Source organism: Hibiscus syriacus, unplaced genomic scaffold, assembly GCF_006381635.1.
Source record: "Hibiscus syriacus cultivar Baekdansim isolate YM2019G1 unplaced genomic scaffold, ASM638163v2 tig00112738_pilon, whole genome shotgun sequence".
Taxonomy (NCBI): Eukaryota; Viridiplantae; Streptophyta; class Magnoliopsida; order Malvales; family Malvaceae; genus Hibiscus; species Hibiscus syriacus.
The window spans coordinates 3,674,357-3,696,679 of NW_024063392.1; the positions used below are offsets into that span (position 1 = coordinate 3,674,357).

The window sequence follows — 22,323 nt, forward strand, 5'->3', positions numbered from 1 at the left end:
GTTGGAACAACATAGATATATTTGTTTCTTCCAAATCCCAAGTCAACACTCTAGTTTTCCCTCTTTAACAGATATATATCTTATTTGATCCGGTATTTGTTTCTGAGATATCTCAGATAGAAGGTGATCAAGTGTAATAGTTCTTGTTTTTGCAGATGCTGAAGTTAATGTACCACAAAATGCTCTCGGAAATGGTACAAAAACATTGGGTGTTCCTTTGCGGACTTCGAACCTTGAAACAGCATTCACTGCTATGGAGGAGGAAGGTGTAACAAATACAATCGTGAAGGAAGTTGGAAGGGATCTTCAGAAAGACCAGCTCACTCGTTTGGAGTCAATCGAGCCACCTGATCACAATACCATGTTACCAGCAGTAAATGATACATTTTATGCTTCGGTTGATTCGTTGAATGAATGCAGACCTTTTGTCGAGCGCCTGGTGTAATCTATTCGGGGTATATCGATAGTTGCTAGAATGGGGCCAACCCTCCAAGATAACAACAATCATGCTGTGCATTCCATTCAAAATACAGGGAAATGTTTAAATAATATATCTGGCATCAATGGAGATGCATTTGCTGCCTTTACAGACTCTGGAAGTTGTCATCTCCAGCCAGTCCATGAAGCGGCTTATCGTATTAAGGATGCACTCTGTCAAATTGATAAGCTCGAGATGTATCTTCTAAAAACTGCAATGGATGTAGGGCAGGCAAAGAGATGCATGCAGGCTACATAGCAAGAGCTGACAAAACTCCTTGAAACTTCCACAGGAGAAACAAGAGCAAATGCATTGCAACAAGGACAACACTAAATGAGGTAAGAAGTCACCTTGAACATATGTTATAAGGCTATGTTACAGTCGAGTGTGGATGACTGAAACAGCTTCATGCTAAATAGAAATATATGCATTTTTAGAGAAGAAAAGAAGTTTCATGTATTTTGGAAGTTCTTTCGGATTGTTATGCCTTCCTACCTATGTTCAAACGTGTAAAGGAAACGGAAGCAAAAGACGAAGATATGAGATAGTAGAACTACTTCGATGAATAAGGGTGATGTCTGGCTGGCAGTAGGAAAAGCAGAGGGAACGGTAGGACCTCATTTAGATTAGAGGACAGCAGTTGTAGATGTGTTTAATGTAATACTGCTAATATATTTCCGTTAGCATAACTAGTTTGCATGCTCTAGGATCTGAGGTTCGTGTAACAGAAATATAATATCAGTAGAACGAGGAACAAGTCGTACAGCATGTAGTTCAACAGGAAAACAAAAGTTGAAAAGCATCCCGAACTCTGTTAGCTGGGAATGAGTGAAAATAATAGATGAACACAATGCCCATTGATAAAACAGTCCATAATATTTTACATAATGAAGAGATGCAAACAATGGCAGCAGAAGTAGAAAGGATAGATGGCAACAGTTTTAGTATACACTATACAGCTTAGCCAGACACAGAATATTAGAATGGATTTACATTGTTAATTGAATCGTAAATGAAATTTGGTGCTATAATGCCTTCTATATTTGTATTCCACACAAAATTACTCAACGGCCCGGGTAACAGAATCTAACTATTTTTAACAATTTAATAGACAACTTTAAAATTGACCTGAATAGTTATTTTGGTTTCTATTGTTTAAAGTACTTTAGTGTTCAACATTTTTCTTTACCAAATAGTTTTTTCATGAAAACCATTAACTAAATAATAACTAACATTTATTACTAACTTCATATATTTATGTATGATTTGACATAATCTCAAATTAGTAAAAAGTTAATACATATATTAATATCATATCAATACAAAAATAGCACACAAATTGTATTCTCGAGTTTTGGTTCACGGAAAAAACATTCTCAAGGGTAATAGTCTTTTCTAGACTTATATTCCCACGTTTAGTCCACAAAAATGTTATTAGTAATAATCTTTTCTCAACAGTAACATTTTTTAGTTAAAATTATGAGAATGTCATTACCTCCAAGTTCTTAGGTATTAGACTATTTCTAACACTTTGGACAAGAATACTCTGAGAGTAATGCATTTTTTATAATGATTCTTTTTAATTCTTTTTTTTGGTACTTTACTCAAAATTATAAATATAATAATAATATACAAAGAGTTTAATTTAGTAAAATATTAATAAATTTGAGTATTAATATTATTATATTTTTAATATTCAATATATTTGTTATTTATAATTTTACGAGGTGAAAAATAATATGATTGTTTAAATGTAATTATTTAAAATATATGTAACTTTAAGCAATTAAAAAATAGATCTTATACATTGAAAAATAATATCTTTTTTCACTCGAGATCATAATATTATTTTTTTTCATATTGTATTATATTTTATATAAATCAATATGTCGCTTATGAAAATTATTTAAAAATATAAGTTTAATATACAAATTGTGTATTAAATGTTTTTTCTCAAAAGTTACATAATATAACGATTAAAATATTTCTATGAATTTTTATTCAAATATTAGTAATTTAATATTAAAAGTTAACTTTTTAAAAAAACATATATCACAAGGATAATTTGATAAAATATGCATTCAACTAATCTGATATTCCTCCAATTAAACACTGTAATTTTACATTTTTGTTAAACAAACCAAACAAGGTAATACAACATTATCATAGTAATGTTACATTCTAGTAATATTAATCCCAAATGCAATCTTACATTCCGTGAACCAAACACCCCCTTAAGTTAAACTATTAGTCCAACTAATTTAAAATAAGGAAAGGATTGAAAAAAATAAAAATAAATAAAAATAAAACTAGGTATGAGAATGGTAGGGTTTTCGGTTACTCGAGCACTCTTCATTTGATCTGAATTCGATCTGAAAATTATACATATTTTATCCAACCCGAATTTGATCCATCTTTTTGGGTTAAAATTCGAACTCGATCAGACTCGAAATAATATATTTATAAAAAATATTATTTTTATTCAATAAAAATAAGAAATTAATTGAAAATAATATATAGAAGGATTTTATTATACTTTCCATAAATATATGAGGTAAAATTATTTTTTTGGATCGAGTCGAATTTTTTACCCTAAATCCAAACCCAATCTGATCTGAACGTAATCTTTAAAAATCCGACTCAACCTGATCCAAAATTGATATTTTTTAAAAAAAATTCAACCCGATAGATTTAGGTCCATTAGGTTTGGATCCAATACCTATTCCTAAATAAAACAATAAAGTTGTTTAGTTAAAGATTAAAATAGTATATTTTTTAAATTAATAAAATTTAAATTTAAAATGCTAATTCAAAATGAATTAAATAATTCAAAATATCATTTTTTGTAATAAAGTTTTTAATTATTTAATTTAAATTAATTAATCAATAAAATGAGTAAATAATTATTAAAAAACGAATATTTAGATTGAAAAAGGAATCATTGTCACTTGAGTTGGAATCACCGGGACCAGAGCAAACAGTTTGACCTAGTTACGACAAGCCGATAGGCTAAAACCAGTTTCGTACATTTTAAACATCAAAGAAGCCTTCAACTTCAGGGCCCATTTCTCATATTTCTAGGGTTTTTATTACTTCACTGCTCTCTATAAATGAGCACGCGGCTCCTGCTTCATTTCCTCAGTACGAAAATCATGGAGTATATATAGGTTTATTTTATTTTTTTGCTTAAATAATCGTAATTGATTTGTAGAGCGAAATCCAAATGAGGAAGACATCCCATAGATAGGAAGTGCCCTATGACACTTTAATCAGCAGCGGCAACACGGTGAGGAGAGTCCCCCTTTTCCCATCCGCCAAAGTCAGCCCTCTGATTGGTGCTCCATCACTGGCCGGGAATCCACGCGGGGGTTCTCCTCTAAACCTGTTACGTTGTGTGGGTGATTTCAAACGGGTCTATGAGGGTACGCTTTTAAGTTTTAACAATTGGATCCATATTCTTTTTCTAATTTGTAAGCGTTGTGTTTTGGTCCGATGCCACGTCGCCAGTAGCAAAAAAACGAGAAAGCAGTGACCGGCGATGCTATGATTGGACCGAAATAAACCTCATGTTTCGCTTTCTGATAGGAACCTGTGGATCTGAACTTTTGGTGATCTACAGAGCCGTTTTCGGCGATTACATTTTCATTTTCAATTGAGTTTTGCAGTCAATGGTGATTTATTGCTGGAATTACCCACTGAATCATTCCATTAAATTGATGTCTTTGTTGTTTCTGTTCATGTTGTATTGCTTGTAATGAAACTGTGTTTTTAGAGGCTTATGGTGATTAAGAATTGCCTACATTGTCTGATATTCTATCTGACGACAATGAACATTACAAATCTGAGGCCTAAAGTTGCTGCACATAACTTATTTCTTATGCGGTGTGTTTATCATAAACATTTTTTTTAGTTTTAAGTTAAATTGTGTTCCTTTATCTCCTCCTTGCCTTTGTCGTTCGTCGCCTCCGCTGCAACATCACCTGAAAATCGATACCTGTGACATAGTTTCAGAATTCCAAACACAATGTCTACTATTAGTGCACTGACACTAAGAACCTTGGGCGGTTGGACAATCAAGAGACTATTTAAATAGTGTAAACTACTCATTTAGTCATCAATCTATTATATTGTTTATGTTTGGTTACTTGACAATTAAGACGAACATACCTAATGTCAACACACCTTTTCGTCCGGGTACAACACTCTCAACAATCCTGATTTAGTGAGATTTAGAAAATAAACATAGCGTTAGAGTTTTACTATGATTCAAACTCCTAAAAATATGATAGAGTTTTACTAGGATTCAAACTCCTAAAAATAAGATAGAGTTCTACTATGATTCAAACTCCTAAAAATAGGATCCAAAAGCATTATAAATAGCCATTGTAACTCACTATTGTAACAGACGATTTACATACAAAATACAGAGGAAAGCACGAAAAAATACAAAGGCAAAGCTATTGTAAACGATTCGAAAAGGAAATAAAAGGTAGCATCTTTTTTACCTTAATTCGTTCATTTCTCGCATGTACATGTTATTTTTCTTGAGATTTGGTTCGAATAACCCAAAACGTGGATTGCGCCGATGACTAAAAAGGGGTGGGGTTTCGAAGTTTCGAACCTAGATCTACCCCCGAGGCGTGTTCCTATTTTTAAATATTCAATTCTCCCCCAAAATCAATTTTTTTCTTCAAAATTTGCCCATTGATTTGTTTTTCCTTTTGATTCGGTCCCTTACATTTACGTTTTAATTATTATTATTTTCTTTATTTACCTTTATTTATACGCACATTTCCCTTATTACTCATTTTATTTAATTGCTTTGTTATTTTTCTTTTTTCTTTTTTTCATGTAATATTTTTTTACATTTTATGCATTTTCTTTCTTACTTTAGTATATATATTTATTTTTTAGATTATATATATATATGTGTTATTTTTTATTATATGTTTTATTAATTTATATATATATTTACTATTTTTTATGTTTTTATTTATTATATATATATTATTTTTACTTTTTATTATTATTTTATTTATATATTTTTCTTCTTTTTCTTTATTTATTTTATATTTTATTTATTTATTTTACTTACTATTTTATCTTTGCTTTCTTTATCTTATCTTATCTTTTATTTAATTTGTTTTTCTTCATTTTAATTTATTTATTTATTTATTTCTTATCTTTTTATCTAACATGGTTTCTTGACCTTCTTAAGAGCACACCTTTAAAACTATCTAAGGTAAGTAATTGAGATCGTATTTTTACCTTTTAATTTTAAATTACAATTTTTTTAATTTAAGACAACTGGAAATTGCGTAGTATCGAAAGGGCAGTTCAAGGGTGCTAACCCTTTCTTGACTGTAACCGACTCCCAAATCCGACACATCTTTGGAAAGACGCAGATCAGGTAAGAAATAAGGTATCCGATCAACCCATTTGTTTTAAAATAAATGATCGGTGGCGACTCCAATTCATTTAATACAAGTTGAAGCCTAAATTCGGGGTCTACCCGAAAGACGGTTACGACAGCTTGACGACTCCGCTGGGACATGTAAGTGAGTCAGACTAAGGTAGTTTCTAGTTGTATTTTTAACGAAAATGGTAAGTTTAAATTTTAAGGTAACATTTCGATCTTTATTGCTTACTTTTGATTATATTTTCGAGTAAATAGTTGTACTAACCTTTTTCTAATGATTTCAGCCTCCCAAACTTGTTTTTCACTTAAGGCTCTAAACCTGAACTCTGAACCCTATTTAAGTGGGGGTGAAAGCGACGCCTTCGTGTGAATTTATTCACCGCACGGGCCTAACAAGTAGCCTTCGGGATTCATATAACTTATGTCTTCGTGTGAATTTATTCACCGCACAGACATAAGGGAATGTGTCCTCTCGAGTTTAACTTAGTCCACACAAGCTTGTAATAGGCTTAGGACTAAGGGTCTGGCAAGCCCAAGGGGGCACCCGCAAGGAGAACTCGGGTACCTTTTTTTAGAACCTAAACTGAGAGAGTACAGGGAATTAGAGCCCACCCTAAAACCTCATTTCCAAACCCTAGGCTGTTTTGATATTATTTCATGCTTTATTTCATATGCAAAGCATGTGAACTAGAAATTTATGCGGTTAGGACTTGTTCAAAATTAACTTACGGGATAGAGATCATATCTGGGTATGAATCATGAGCATGTGGGGTATATATCATGTGGGGTAGGACTTTTATTTTCATGACTGATTTAATTATTTTTGTCTCACTAACTCTTTTCATTTTTGTTCATTTTTATTTTATTTTTATCATTTGCATCATTCAAAAGAGGTGTTGATCCACCAAAAACGTGTTTGTTAGACATAAATAATTTGTATTAATGGACAAAGGGTTGTAATACAAGAGATGAAAATGCAGAGGACAGTCTACAAAGCGACTATGTGTCACATTCAATCCAGAAGACGTGGTGCCCACAATTGAAGAGTATATTACTCTGCTGCATTATAAAGAACTCATAATAAACCGGGTTAACATCAAGCACAATGAAAGTCTATTTTGGAAGAACTGACTGGCAGAGGTTGCAGGGGCAAGATGAAGGTTACTGATCTTGGGGGTCCCTTCAAATACAACAATGGTAAAATGATAGCTGAAATTGGAGACCATTGCTGACGAATTCAAGAAACAGGCAAATGAATTTCACATAGTTCTTATCAATTGAGGGCTCCAATGACGTATTCATTGAGAACATGTTCAACAGAAGATAAATGCCAGAGATGCAGTCATTCAAGACTTCTTGGACTAGTACAAAAAACAACTCAACATTTGCACGGTTCATCCAGAGAAGCCAGAGCGGTTCGACATGTTATTCAACCGGTGACAGACGAAGGCAGAAGACTAGTCAACATATCAGAAGCTGTCAGGATATTTTTGTCTCTTAAAAGATAAAACATTTTTATCCCCAATAAGGATTATTTATGATAACATACATGTTTTCGGATCAATGTCTCGAGCATTTCATGCATTTTTGCATCTACATTTCATTTTTAAGCATTTTCATAAACATGAAATTTCTTCATGGAGGATTTGATGAAGTGGTCCTAATCACGTGACACCATATACAAGCGAGATTTTAACAATTAAAAAAACTGAAATCAATACAATGGGAGTCTGATCAGCTGATTGTAGGACAAAGCCTGCCAGGATGATCTGAGAACAGAATCCCCATATCCTAAGGGCTACGATGTTGAAGTTGTGTGCAATTATCATGCAGAAAGCTTTAGATACTCCTCAAAGAATTATAAAGCACCGAAGCGCAAGATCCAAAACCTAATGGATTCAGGGGCATTGACAACCGAAGAAGGGGACATTGCATATATCATTTGCACTTAGAGCATTGTTTTGTTTGAACACGTCTTTGATCTTTCATGTTTGCTTAATCTTTTAGACGATTGAATTTATGCTACTGTCTAAGGTGGAGCAATTGAACAAATTTTAATCTTTAGTTCTTCGAATATTAAATGAATTAAGGATTCTTTTAATTATTCAAGAATTATATATTTTTGACATATGGCAAGATTAGACCTTTTTTATTCTGTGTCAAAACCCAAAATAAAATACCTTGATTCTTTACCCAAAATAACTCATGGTCATTACCAAAAAGACCAAATTTTGACATTACATCCCTTTGAAATTTTTTAACAATACATTTATCTTTTTGATACACCCATACCTTTCTTTGAGTCAATAAAATCACACCATTGTCTTTTTAGACTCAAAATTGGCATTTTTATACCACTAAAACCCAAGGCATTGAGTTGTTCATTTGAACATGAGCATTCTTCTAAGATACAACTTGGGGCATCTCGCAGGGAGCCTGAACATTGAGACATGTTGGGGGAAAGAAGCAGAAAGAAGAATTCACTCGAAATAATTCTATCATGCATTAACTGTTTTCATGTGAATAAAATTAATCCTGAAAATCTATCCCCCTGGGGAAACCTCTTATATGAAAGCTTCCATGTATGAAATGATGAACCGCTTTCTTTCTTTACCCCTTCACAACAGGAGAAAATATATATCTTTTGTGTCCCTTTTTGAGCCTATATTATTTTTCTTCTGATTCAACCCTAACCAATGATCACCCTCTACACTGGGGGGCAAGGTGGAGAAAATCTGCTCGTATGAGTGAAGACATTGATTCAGATGAGATACCGAAAGGTGAACCAAATGCCTAGTGCGAAGATTCAATCAGAACAAAAAGAGAAAAAAAGAGAAAAAAAGCAAAGAGAAACAACAAAGGAAAATTGAAGAAAAAATAAGACAAGATGCATATACAAAGATTCTCTCGATTCAAACGACGTATCGAGATTCAAACTATGAGATTGATCAAGCACAATCATTTCTGAATCACTGAACCACTTCACTCGAAGATCATAGAGCATCAAATGAGATTGATCAAGCACAATCATTTCTGAATCACTCCACTCGAAGATCATAGAGCATCAAGAGAGAGACACATACGAGCAGATTCAAATTGAGCAAGATATGATTGAAGACATCAGAATGAATTGATCTTTGGTTCAATCACCTTTAAACACTTGTTTGGGCCTTTTATCCATTTCTTTCATAACCATGAACCATGACCTACGTTACGTGCCTTAAAAGTTCATTCTAATCATACATGTATTTCTAAACAGAAGAGACTATCTTTAGATTTCATCCCGCCCATCAGGATTAATCTTTATTTGTAAAAAATAGTGTAATTAATGTATGATAGAGAAAAATAACAAAAGGGGGTTCAAGACGTAAATTACAAATGACGTCTTGAAACCAAATGAGGATTCGAGTTGAAAACCTGAAAAGGCAACTCGAATACAAAAATTGGGCAGCTGAGGCGATCGCACAATCCGAGCATGACCATGAAAGCTGGGAATCGGAGAACACTTCCAATAGAGAAGCATACAAGCTACCCCATCAAACCTTTGAGCATCAAATATACAAAAATGTCAAACCTTTGACCAAACACAATAACCTGAGACTTTTTTATCATTTCCTTACTTAACCATTTCCAAAAATAGATTTGATCTTGGCACATGTCAAATAGCTATAATTTATTGAAGGATTAACAATGTAATTAATTCTTTGATATCCAATGAACTCTAGTTTTATGATTTGTCTCAATTGTAAAACCGTGAAAGGGGCAATATTTTCAAAACTTTTGATTAAACATTTTTCGAAACTCTTTCTTGATATTTTCATAACTTTGAAAATAAAAGAGAAAGAAAAACATTTTTTTTTCAAAACAAGACAATCTCTCTAGAGTGGATCTTGGTAAATGACATGTGGCTCTCAAACACAAAGCTCATGCTTAGAATCAGTGTTGAAGCAAGAAATGAGGAACAATGAGGGTATTGTAACACCCCAATTTAGGGGCTAAATTTTAAGAAATTATAATGTGGTAAATTTAATTGGTATTTTGGAAGAAAATGAGGATTAAATTGCAAAATTTCATAGTTGGAAGACCGTGTTATAAAGTGCAGAAAATTCAGTGGCTAAACTCATGGTTTACCCATTTTTCTTTTTGAGATATTATAAACCCCCATCAGACGCATATTTTTCTGGAAAATTCCAGTTTTCCTCTTCCCCTCAACCCCTTTTTCAACTCCGATCTACTCGCCGTCCGACCTTCGATCGACGAACCGAAACCACCATCGTGTTCGTTGTCAACCGAGGAACAAAACCCCTCAAACCTTTCGTCGTGAATCATTGTCGTTCGTCGTTAATTTCAGTCGAAAGTATCGTCGGTAATAACTCGATTTTAGTTGGTTTTTCATTGATTCACGATGATCGGGTCATCCGTTTACGACACCTCCCGCACCATCGCGTTCCTTGCATCGTTCCGAGTCTGTCGGTGTCATCCTTGGTCTCCGTCGACGGCGGCGCGTGAGGAGGTGAAGCGATCAAAGTTTCCGAAGTTTCGGAATCGAGCTCTCCGCCGTTCAAAATTGTGAACCTATCTTTGTAAGTGCCTCAAAATCGCTTAAAATAATTTTTAGGAATTTTTTCGAGAATTTTCCGACACTGGGTTACTTTTCACGCGCCGCACGCGCCACCACCTGAGAATGGGCTTCGTCTGGAAGCCTGAGGAGCCGTTTGAGCTGAGCCGAGCCGTTTGAGCTGAGTCGAGCCGTTTGAGCTGAGCCGAGCCGAGCCGCCTAGACCGAGCCATTTACTGTTGACCACCGTTGACTACAGTTAATTAAAACTTTGACCAGCTTTAACCGGGAATTAAACGACCTTTGACTTCGACCGATTATACCTATCTTGATAGTTTTCGACGTTCCAAATCCGATTCCGTAATTCGTTTTCCGAAATTCAGACCCGAAGGCCTCGATATTTCCGGTCAAACCCGTTGACTTTGATTTTGACCAAAAATTCCAAATTTTCGAAAAGTCATACTTTATGCTTTTGACGTCCTGAATCCGAATCCGAAGTCGGTTTCGCCAAATTCGAACCCGGTAAGCTGTTTTTGACTGATTTATCACCCGATTCGATCCGTTTATCGCAATTAAGCTCCGTTTCTGATATAATTTATGTTGATATGTATCTGAGGAATTATTGGAAGTTGAATTGAAGATCAAAGGCGTTCGAATGGAATTTTTATGGTCGATCAGTATTGCATGGAAATCGAGGTAATACTTTACTACCTCTTTATGCTTTATGGAACATGTTGATATTGGTAAATGCATGAATAAGATAATGTTGGTCACTTTGGTGGAGTTAAATAATTTATACACTCGATATAATGTGGTAGAAATTCTGTAACTGATTACGGATCGAATGACTAATATAAGAGATTGAGGAATTGCTAGATTAAATTACAAGTTTGTGATTGGTGATAAGAAATCAGCCCTGTATCTGCAACTTATAATTTATTCATCAAAGGTTAAATGTTAAAGGTACTTGGATGAGAAATTATGAGAATACTCCGTAGGGTAAAATTATGAAAATACCCTTATGTTATAAAAAGACAAGATTTGAATATGGAAGTTAGGTAAGAGGATTTTACAGACATATTGATCTGATAAAAATATTGATGTGCATAAGAAATGTTAGTTTTTTTTGGAAATTATGGATAATCGATTTTAATCCTAGGAGAGTTTGTGAAGGATATTAGAAGTCTGTTAGAGAACCGTTTCAAGATCAGAGAGTGTTCAAGAAAGCATTTAATCATAGGATCTCTAAATTATATTATTTTCGTTAAGAGATAATATCGAAATTATCTGGTTAAGAAATTACGAAATGCCCTTGAGAGGTAAATAGTCAGAGTTGACCCTGAAGGAGAAAGTACTTTGAGAATTTGTACTTAACTCGATTAAGTACAAATTTAATTATTAATATTCTGTCTTTGTAAAGAAAAATTCATAATATTGCGTTTGTAAAATTCGAGAAGGCACTTGACCCGAAAATATATGAGTTATGAGTAAATACCTGAAGAACAATTTATCGGAGGGTGCTCTTTTATCAGAATTGTTCGAACGGACTGGAATAGATGATAAATTAGAATTAAAATAATAAGACCGGATGAAGGAAAAAAGATTGAAATATCGTAGATATGTAAAATGACCAAAATACCCCTATAATGGAAATGACCCAAGAATATCACCAAGCTCAGGAATGATTGAATATCCTCGAGCTCTGAAATGAATGGAATAAAACTGAACATCAAAATTACCAAAATACCCTTATGGCCTAAATTAAGTAAATGTCTTGGATTAATTAAGGAATCCAAGTAAGAATAGGTATTGGACTACCTTTAAAAGTAATAGAAAATAATTTAAGTGAGTAGATCAACCCTAAAGCTATGTTAATACCTGAATGACATAGATATTACTGGAACATGTGTTCGTCTTCTCAAGTTTGGCTCGATGAAAAATTTTGGAAGTATTCAGTTCAACTTAGATCTAGATCTTATTACTAGGAATTGGCGTTTGTTCGACAAATCAACCACGAAGACCAAATTGAATGGAATGAAGTACAACATGTATCTGAAATTCAGGAACGTTTAAATTATTCTGGAAAATCCCGAAGTAACTGGATTGGACTTGAATGTTAAATGAACTAAGTAACCTCAATGACTGAGGATTAAGTAAGAGATTGGAATAAGTTTGGAAACTCGGATGAACTTATGTGATGTATCATCCCTATGGATTATGAACCACAAATCAAGTACGTCAGCATTTCATGGTATCGTTGAAACATGGAAATAAAATAAAACCATTAGAATATTTGCTTGTCTCCTTAAGATCTATTCAGTGATGACTCAGATGATTTGTGGATAAGAATATTTGGTATAAAGAGTAAATACCCTGAAAGGTTATGAATTGACAAGTTGGTAGTATTGGTTCTAGAAGCTATTCTGGTGTTGTTCGATAATCGGATTAATCGTTATAGATTGTAAAGATTCTGAATACCTTCAAATTTCGTAGGGCTTCAGAAAAGTGTACGAATAAGATGATCCCGATGAATCATATCCTGAATAACCGATGATTTTGTTAGTTAACAAACTCTTCTAATAGTGATTCTAATTTCCGGCATCCTATTGGTAAACTGAAGATTTGCGTTTCTCTGCCCGATAGATTATCCTGTATCTCTAATAATATCTGGAAACTCTAGTGTGTTCCCTACTTATATGAATATTTTATCTAATTTCTGATTTAAATTCTGTTTTGACATCTGATCTGAAATCTGTTCTGATTCCTAACTTGGATTTTGTTATGATATATGATCTGAATTATGTTTTGATTTTTGATATCTCCGTTTACCGACGGAGAAATGTTTTAAATGGGGGGTATTGTTAAAGGAAGAAGTTCCGCAGGTTCCTCGGCTTTGTGCTCAGGGCCTTATATGTTGTGTTGGGTTGGGTGTATGGTTCTGGGGAACCTACACATTATTTGTTTGGGATGGGGTATATATATATATATGTTTTAAAAAAGATCTGAAAAGTTACATGGTTTTTGGGAATACACTAGAAAACCTATTCTGATCTCCTGAACCTAGACATCCGAAATATTTCCATCTGGAATGAATACTATTTGTTACTACCTGAAATATCCGTAGAATCTCTGCTCAGTATAAAGATCTGTAAATGTCTGAATCGATAAGGAAAAATATGTTTATTTGTATCTGCACGTTCTTCAGCATCATCTGGTAGTTCTGTATTACTGAGCTTTCCAAAGCTCACTCTATTACTCATATTTTTAGGTTAAAAGAATTGTATCAGTGCATCTATCGACTTCAGTAAGGGAGTTCTTCCGGCGTTGTTGCAGAGTATGGTACATGTGATTAGGGGGCATGTAATTGTATTTTTATTTATATACGAGTTTGTAAATCTGTTTTATTTTTAAATAGTGGCAAATGATTTTATAAGTTACACGTTTCAATAAAAGTTTTAAAATTTCTGCTATTTTTACGGTGGGTCGCTCCGGTGGCCCAAATGTGACACCCCGGATCGGATCGGGCTACCCGCATTGGTATGGGGGTTACAGGTATCTTTGAAGATTCAACATCAGATGTTGGGGCATTTTTTGAGATTTAACATCAAATGTTGGGGTATTTTTTGAGATTCAACATCGAATATTGGGGCATATTTGGGAATTCAATATCCTGATGTGAATTATCAGATCTTCCGAAGGTATTTCCTCTACGTACAGGAACCAGCAGACAAAAAATGAGATTTTTTTCGATGAATAAAACAAGAACTAATTCATTATGCATGCATTTTAGAGCATCAATTTTTTCACATACATAATCTTTGCAGCTTTAGAGTCAAGTTTCAACTTCAAGATGAAAGATACTCGATTCAAAGCACATTCAAAAATTGATGGTGGTTGCTCAACTTCACAGTGAAGGCGCAACTGTCTGTCGACAAATAACTTCTCAATTTCATTCAGAGTCAATTTCAACTTCATAGCGAAGGATATTGGACTCAAAGCGACACAATTTGCTCGAGAGTAGATTTCAACTTCACGACGAATGATATCTAGCTCGAAGCCAAACTTCACAATAAAAGGGTCATCCACGGTTTCAATTTCACGACGAAGGGAATCGTGTCCACCCGGCAACATACAATACTTGGATTTCAACTTCACGACGAAGGATATCCAAGTCAAGGCTCAACTTCACGACGAACGGGACATCCACGATTTCAACTCCACTACGGAGGATATCGTACCCACACATCCACGATTTCAACTCCACGACAGAGGATATCGTTCCATTTTGAGGCTCAACTTCACGACGAAGGGGCTTCCCAGTTTCAGAACCAATTTCAACTTCACAGCGAAAGATATTGGACTCGAGACAACACAAGTTCAACTTCATAGCGAAGAGACGGCTGGTTGTCAACAAACAATTTCCCAGTTCCAGAGCTAATTTCAACTTCACGGCGGAGGATATTGGACTCGGAACAATACAACTTACTTGGATTTCAACTTCACGACGAAGGATATCCAATTCCTAGCTCAACTTTACGACGAAGGGGCCACCCACAATTTCAACTTCACGACGAAGGGAATCGTACACACAAGCAATATCCATCTCCAGATTGGATTTCAACTTCATGGCAGAGGATATCCAACTCAAAGAAGAAGTGTCTGTCAACAAACTTTCCAGTTTCGAAGTCAATTTCAACTTTACATCGAAGGATATTGGCCTCGAAACAACATACTGGATTTCAACTTTACGACGAATGATATCCAATTCCAAGGCTCAACTTCACAAGGAAGTGGCCATCCACAGTTTCAACTTCACGACGAAGGGAATCATACTCACCATTGTCTCTCTTGAGACAATTTCCAAGTTTTTTCTCTCTTGAGACAGTTTCCCTTGAAACAAAATCTTGTCTCTCTTTAGACAGTTTCCCTTGAAACAAATTTTGTCTCTCTTGGGATAGTTTCCCTTGAAACAAAATCTTTGAATATCTTTTCCTTAAAACAAATTTCGTCTCCCTTGAGACAGTTTCTTTTAGAACTAAGTTTTGTCTCTCTTGAGACAGTTTCTTTTGAAACAAATTTTGTCACTCTTGAGACAGTTTCTCTTGAAACACAAAAAAACCCTCGAAATTATTTCTCTTGGAAAAAAAACTTTGAAAATGTTTCTCTTGAAACACAAAGCCTTCGAGTTCGATTACACTCAGCTTCAAGGGCACATCATTTGCAGCATAACTCAAGGCTAGAAGGGTTATCTGTCAACAAAGACCTTCGAGTTCGACTACGCTCAGCTTTAAGGCACATCATTTGCAGCATAACTCAAGGCAAGAAGGGTTATCAGTCATCAAAGACCTTTGATTTTGATTACATTCAACTTAGAGACAAATCAAATTTACAGCATAGCTCAAGGCAAGAAGGGCTATCTGCCAACAAAATTGTCGAGTTCAATTCCATTCAGCTCGATGACAAATCAATCACACTACTTTCTGGTTGCAGTCAAAGTTTTCAAGTCGAGAAGAAGACCTGGGTTAGCCGTGCCTTAGTGACAAGCAACCATTTTCAAACAACATAGCTTAAGTCAAGAAAAGCTATATGTCAATGAAGATTTCTAAGTTCGATCCAAGAAGAAGACCGAAGGGTAACGAGAATCCACGTGCTGATTCAAATTTTGAACTACGACTTCAATTTCATATCATGAACTCGACTTCATGACGGAGGAGTCATCTGGAACTCAATTCGACAGGGAGTTATTGAAACATCAGAGTCAATTTTCAACTCCACTGAACGAAAAATGTCTTTTAATCTTTGACCTATCCCCGTTAAGTGACTATGGGCAAAAAGGAGCAGCTGTCAACACCCCTTTTCGTCTGGGTACAATACTTTCAATAACCCTGATTTAGTAGGATTCATAAAACAAACATAGCGTTAGAGTTTTACTAGGATTCAAACTCCTAAAAATAGGATAGAGTTTTACTAGGATTCAAACTCCTAAAAATAGGATAGAGTTCTACTATGATTCAAACTCCTAAAAATAGGATCCATAAGAATTATAAATAGCCATTGTAACTCACTATTGTAACAGACGATTTACATACAAAATACAGAGGAAAGCACGAAAAAATACAAAAGCAAAGCTATTGTAAATGATTCGAAAAAGAAATAAACGGTAGCATCTTTTTTACCTTGATACGTTCATTTCTCGCATGTGCATGTTATTTTTCTTGAGATTTGGTTTGAATAACCCAAAACGTGGTTTGTGTCGATGACCAAAAAGGGGTGGGGTTTCGAAGTTTCGAACCTAGATCTACCCCCGAGGCGTGTTCCTATTTTAAATATTCAATTCTCCCACCTAAATCAATTTTTTTCTTCGAAATTTACCCATTGATTTGTTTTTCCTTTTGATTCGGTCCCTTACATTTACGTTTTAATTATTATTTTATTTATTTACATTTATTTATACCACATTTCCCTTATTACTCATTTGTTTAATTGCTTTGTTATTTTTTTTTTCATGTAATTTTTTTACATTTTATGCATTTTCTTTTTTACTTTAGTATATATTTTTATTTTTTAGATTACATATATATATATGTTATTTTTTATTATATGTTTTATTAATTATATATATTTACTATTTTTATGTTTGTTTTATTTATTATATATATTATTTTACTTTTTATTATTATTTATATATTTTTTTCTTCTTTTTCTTATTTATTTTATATTTTATTTATTTATTTTACTTACTATTTTATCTTTGTTTTCTTTATTTTATCATATTTTATTTAATTTGTTTTTTTTCTTCATTTTAATTAATTAATTTATTTCTATCTTTTATCTAACATGATTTCTTGACCTTCCTAAGGACACACCTTTAAAACTATCTAAGGTAAGTAATTGGGATTGTATTTTACCTTTAATTTTAAATTACAATTTTCTTAATTTAAGACAACTGAAAATTGCATAGTACCGAAAGGGCAGTTCAAGGGTGCTAACCCTTCCTTGACTGTAATCGACTCTCGAATTCGACACATCTTTGGAAAGACGCATATCAGGTAAGAAATAGGGTATCCGATCAACCCATTTGTTTTAAAATAAATTATCGGTGGCGATTCCAATTCGTTTAATCCAAGTCGAAGCCTAAATTTGGGATCCACCAGAAAGACGTTACGACACCTAATGTTAAGTTTATTTTTCTTTTGGTCGGTTATTATCAGTTTGATCACTTGACTTAATAAGAGTGATGTGGCATGGTATGATAATAGTTTGTCTCAAATTTACACAGTTGATCAATTGATCATAACTCAATAATTTTAAAAAGGATCTCCAATATTTAGAAAACCTTTAATTTGGTCTAACATAAAATCCCTCCCCTAAGATCATCGTCACTATCGATGTGCTCAATCGATGTTGTTACCTCTCCATGTCGGCCATGCACCCTTTATCGTCCCTTTGAAATGCAGTTTAGGTATTATAACCACCACTCTCGTAAGTTATTAGGTCAATTTTGAACTGGGTTTTTGATGAACGACTAGAAGTTGGGGTCATGTAAGTTGAACAATTGTGATAGCAACAACGAGGAGAAAAAATTTATGAAAATGATGAAAAGTGGTGTTTGGTATGTTTTGTAAAAGAGCGATGATGATGACAGATTAGTGAGATGTGCGATGGTGCCAGTGAGCAAAACTACGATGCGAGTTCGAGGAAATTGTCGAAGTTTTAATAGGAGTCTAGGTAATCAAAGACAATAAGGTGCGTTTGGTTCACGGAATGTAAGGATTATCAGTGGGAATGTAAGATTATCAGTGAGAATGTAAGATTACCAGTGGGAATGTAAGATTACCAGGAATAAGATTACTGGGAGATGTTTTATTTGTGTTCGGTTGGTTTAGCAGGAATGTAAGATTACCGTGTTTGGTTTAAATGAATAAAAGATTATTGGAATGTAAATTTGATCAAATTGTCCTTATTATATATTTATTTTTAATAAGTTGGAAAATACTATATATTTCTTTAAAAAATTAAATTCATAAAATTTATATTTTTACAAAATTGAAAATAAAAGGTTTAATGAAAGTGTAAAATTTTATTTTAACCCTGAACTTCATATAATATTTTTGAGAAAACATTAAGGGCATTTTAGTTCAAAAACGTCGGTTAATCCACAATACCTATGGAAAGAGGTAATGACATTCCCGATAATATACCCCAAAAAATCTACTATTGGTAATAAAACATTACCGGGAATGAGATTCTCGGCCAACCAAACATGAAGGGAATCCCACATTCCTTGATCTAAACACCCCCTAAAGGAATGATGATCAGTGTCGTGAAGATTGTGGTGAGACATGAAATCATATCGGACCTTTAAATATTAAGTTTTTTTTAATAGTGATCAATTTGATAAAGTATAAGTTTTGTATATTAAAATGTTATTATACTAATGACACATCACAAGTTTCGTTAAGTCATAATGAGACATGTAACAATAGATGACCAAAACAGAATGAACCATAACATTAGATATAATTTTTAAAAAAAATTAAGTGATCGAAACATTATAGATTTTTTAACTTAACTTACACATCTTTAAATCATTCTAACAATATTTTTTTATTTAATGGTATATGAAACCCAAACTTTGAAAAACAATCAATATGGTCCCTAAACATTTTTTACACTCAATGTAATCCTTAAATTAATTTATTTTAATAATTTATTTTAATTTTTTATATTTAATTTATTGAATATCTTAATAATTGTTTACATTTTATATTTTTAATTAATAAAATTTTTATTTTTGAAATTAATAAGTCCTCAAACTTTCTAAAATAATCAATTAAGTTCATCTATCACATCATCTCCATTGAGTACTGTCACAACAGTATCGTGAACTATCACATCCATATTATAGATTATCAAGTTTATGAACTATCATGTAAGTCTCATAACAGTCAATGTTTAATTTTTATTGTTCAAAAAGTTTGATTAATTTTTTTCTAAGTTTAACGATCAAAATTGGTGCAAAAAAAGTTTAGGGACTACACTAGTTATTTTTTTCAAAAGTTTGAAGGTCTCAGTTACTATTAAACATATTTTTTTTATGTTATGACACTTTTCTGTGCTATTTCTTATAACAATATTTTGTGTATTTTTAAAATTAAATTAATGTCTAATATGCATTAACATTATATTGTTATTATAATTACAATAAATTTTATGTTATGGAATTTTTTATCAACTTTATTGTTTTATATTTGTATAACTCATATGTTAAATTTATGTAATGATTTTTTAATAATTATAATCTAATATAATTATTTAATAATTATTCTTTTTATTTCTATTTTAAAAAATAAGATATCAGATATATTTTTTAGTATTTTAGTTTTGACTTCAAGTTTTCATTTTATATTAACCCAACATTTTTTTTAATTTTAATTTTAAATTGAAAATGAAAATTATTTTCTAAAAACAAAAATAGAAAATAAAAATAAAAAATATTTTCTAGAACCAAACGAATCCTAATATTGGGAAAAAAATTATAATCTATACTATTGTTTATAGAGAAATGTGAACTTGTCATTTTAGTAATACAAATTTTTAAAACAATATTATTTAAAATAATTTGCATTTCAGCAAGAAAAATATTATTTTTACTACTATTGGTGTTTGCAGCCTGTGTGGTGCTGCAAACGAGAGCATCTCTTTTTTTGTTTTATTTTTTTCAAAAAAATAATTGAGTAGCTGCAATCTTTCTATACATGTGCCAAGAAACTTAATTCTAACAAATTTCTAAATAGAATTCAAAATCTCATATCAATAATAGTTGACCCTTATTCCCATATGTAATGGGATAAGGGAAAGGTAGGATAATAGGTTGCCCTCAAAACCAGGTTGAGAGTATCTTCCGTGGGAGACCTCCGAATTATGAATTACCTACCGTGGGACTCGATCCCACGACCACAAGATTAAGAGCCTTGCGCTCTACCAACTGAGCTAGACGGGCAATTCAAAATCTCATATCAATAATAGCTTACCCTTATTCCCATATGTAATGGGATAAGGGAAATGTAGGATAGTAGGCTGCCCCCAAAACCAGGTTGAGAGTATCTTCCGTGGGAGACCTCCGAATTATGAATTACCCACCGTAAACTGAGCTAGACGGGCAATTCAAAATCTCATATCAATAATAGCTTACCCTTATTCCCATATGTAATGGGATAAGGGAAAGGTAGGATAGTAGGCTGCCCCCAAAACTAGGTTGAGAGTATCTTCCGTGGGAGACCTCCGAATTATGAATTACCCACCGTAAGACGGTATCCCACGACCACAAAATTAAGAGTCTTGCACTCTACCAACTAAGCTAAACGGGTAATTCAAAATCTCATATCAATAAACACTCTTATTCCTCTCTTTGTAATGTTTTGGGATTGCTTAAAATGAAAGTGGTGATCTGGCATGATATGATAATATTTTTTTGTATTTTTTACGTAATAATTTTTTTTATTTTTTAAAAATTAACCAAAAGAAAATTATTATTTGAAACTTTGTATACCGCCACAAAATAGCAACAAACCATGTGCTTAAATCAGGCAATATGATGTAATGAGACCGCTCACATGTAGGGATTAAGGGTGTAAATAAGCCGAGTCGAGCTCGAGTAATTCCGAGCTCAACTCGAAAACTTTAAATATAAACTTGATTCAACTCAAAAACTCACGAAACTAAAATTTAAGTTTAACTTGAACTCAAAAAATAATATTGAAACTCGACTCGAAATCGAAAAGGCTCGAACTCAAAAAAAATTCAAGAGCTTGATCAAGCTTGAGACTCGAGCTTGATTCAAGCTCAATTCAAATTCAATTCAAGCTCAATTCAAACTCGAGTGCTCACCACGTGACTCCGTAAATTAAATCATTGAGTTTGAACTTTAATTTATAGGATCACTTGTGGAGCACTTGCTTCTATCTTAATGATGTGGGATATAAGGCCATGTTTTGTGTGGGATACAGCCAGAAGTTCACCCTCTTTCCCATGCTCTTCACCCTCTTCAACACCTGTTCATCGGAGACTGCTAAACAAGATCATTGAAGCCTCCAACACAGCAACATCAACATCATCATCAAGATCAAGGGATACCACCATCAAGATCGGTGGCACCAAACGGAGAAGACCGTGCCAACTACTTCTCCTGCAAAACAGCAACAACTTCTTTCTTGGCATCTTATCCAGCAGCGAAGCCAGTGGTTACTAATACCACGGAGAAAGTTTCACCTGCCAAGACACCTCCAACCGCAACATCAGTGGCAAGTTTCCCAACCCAAATGCCTACCTCATCTGTGACCACCACCACCCGTATCACTTTCAGAATGCGCAACTCGTGTTATATCTTGAGCTGTCTTGCTTTCTGTTACAGACTGTTGATGTTTTGCTATCGTTGCCTTATCTGGAATTTTAAGAATATTACTCAGTACTGGAACTGTTCTAGTTTCTACTAGTAATCGGGCGCCAAATGATTTAAATCAGGTATTTTCAGAAAAATCAATTCCTTTCGAGTCAATTGATTGTATGACTTCAATTATTCCGTAGTTAACAATTAATGAGGCTTTTCCCCCTCTTCATAATTTCTTATACAGGATGGTATGCAACGAGAGACTTCCTAAAATTAGTAGATAAGTTGGAAAAAACTGTGAGATTATTTTGGTTGGAAGTGAGATTGATTATCGCCGACAACTAGCAAATAGGTCTATAGATAAGGTGATTTTATTATGTTTTCCTTTCGTTAGTTGAGATGAACAATGTTTTCGTTCCGTATTCCTAATTGTCTATAATCAATCTCTTTTCCCGTTTTAAAGCAACCTGAAAATCTAT

At 33.4% G+C, this 22,323-nt stretch overlaps 1 long non-coding RNA gene, 2 other non-coding genes and 1 pseudogene across 3 annotated transcripts; 2 read left to right on the top strand and 2 right to left on the bottom strand.

The window, feature by feature from the left end:
- Positions 1–1,076: 1,076 nt before the first annotated feature.
- Positions 1,077–21,082, bottom strand: LOC120182847. The gene is made up of 3 exons (XR_005521879.1): positions 21,072–21,082; positions 4,500–4,506; positions 1,077–1,179 (listed from the first exon to the last, which is right to left on the bottom strand). It is a non-coding gene; the product is annotated as an uncharacterized LOC120182847 (long non-coding RNA).
- LOC120183177 lies at positions 3,697–3,761 on the top strand. The gene has a single exon (XR_005521926.1). It is a non-coding gene; the product is annotated as a small nucleolar RNA U49 (small nucleolar RNA).
- On the top strand, positions 3,965–4,120 carry LOC120183175 (annotated as a pseudogene).
- Positions 20,386–20,458, bottom strand: TRNAK-CUU. Its single transcript has one exon. It is a non-coding gene; the product is annotated as a tRNA-Lys (tRNA).
- Positions 21,083–22,323: the final 1,241 nt, after the last annotated feature.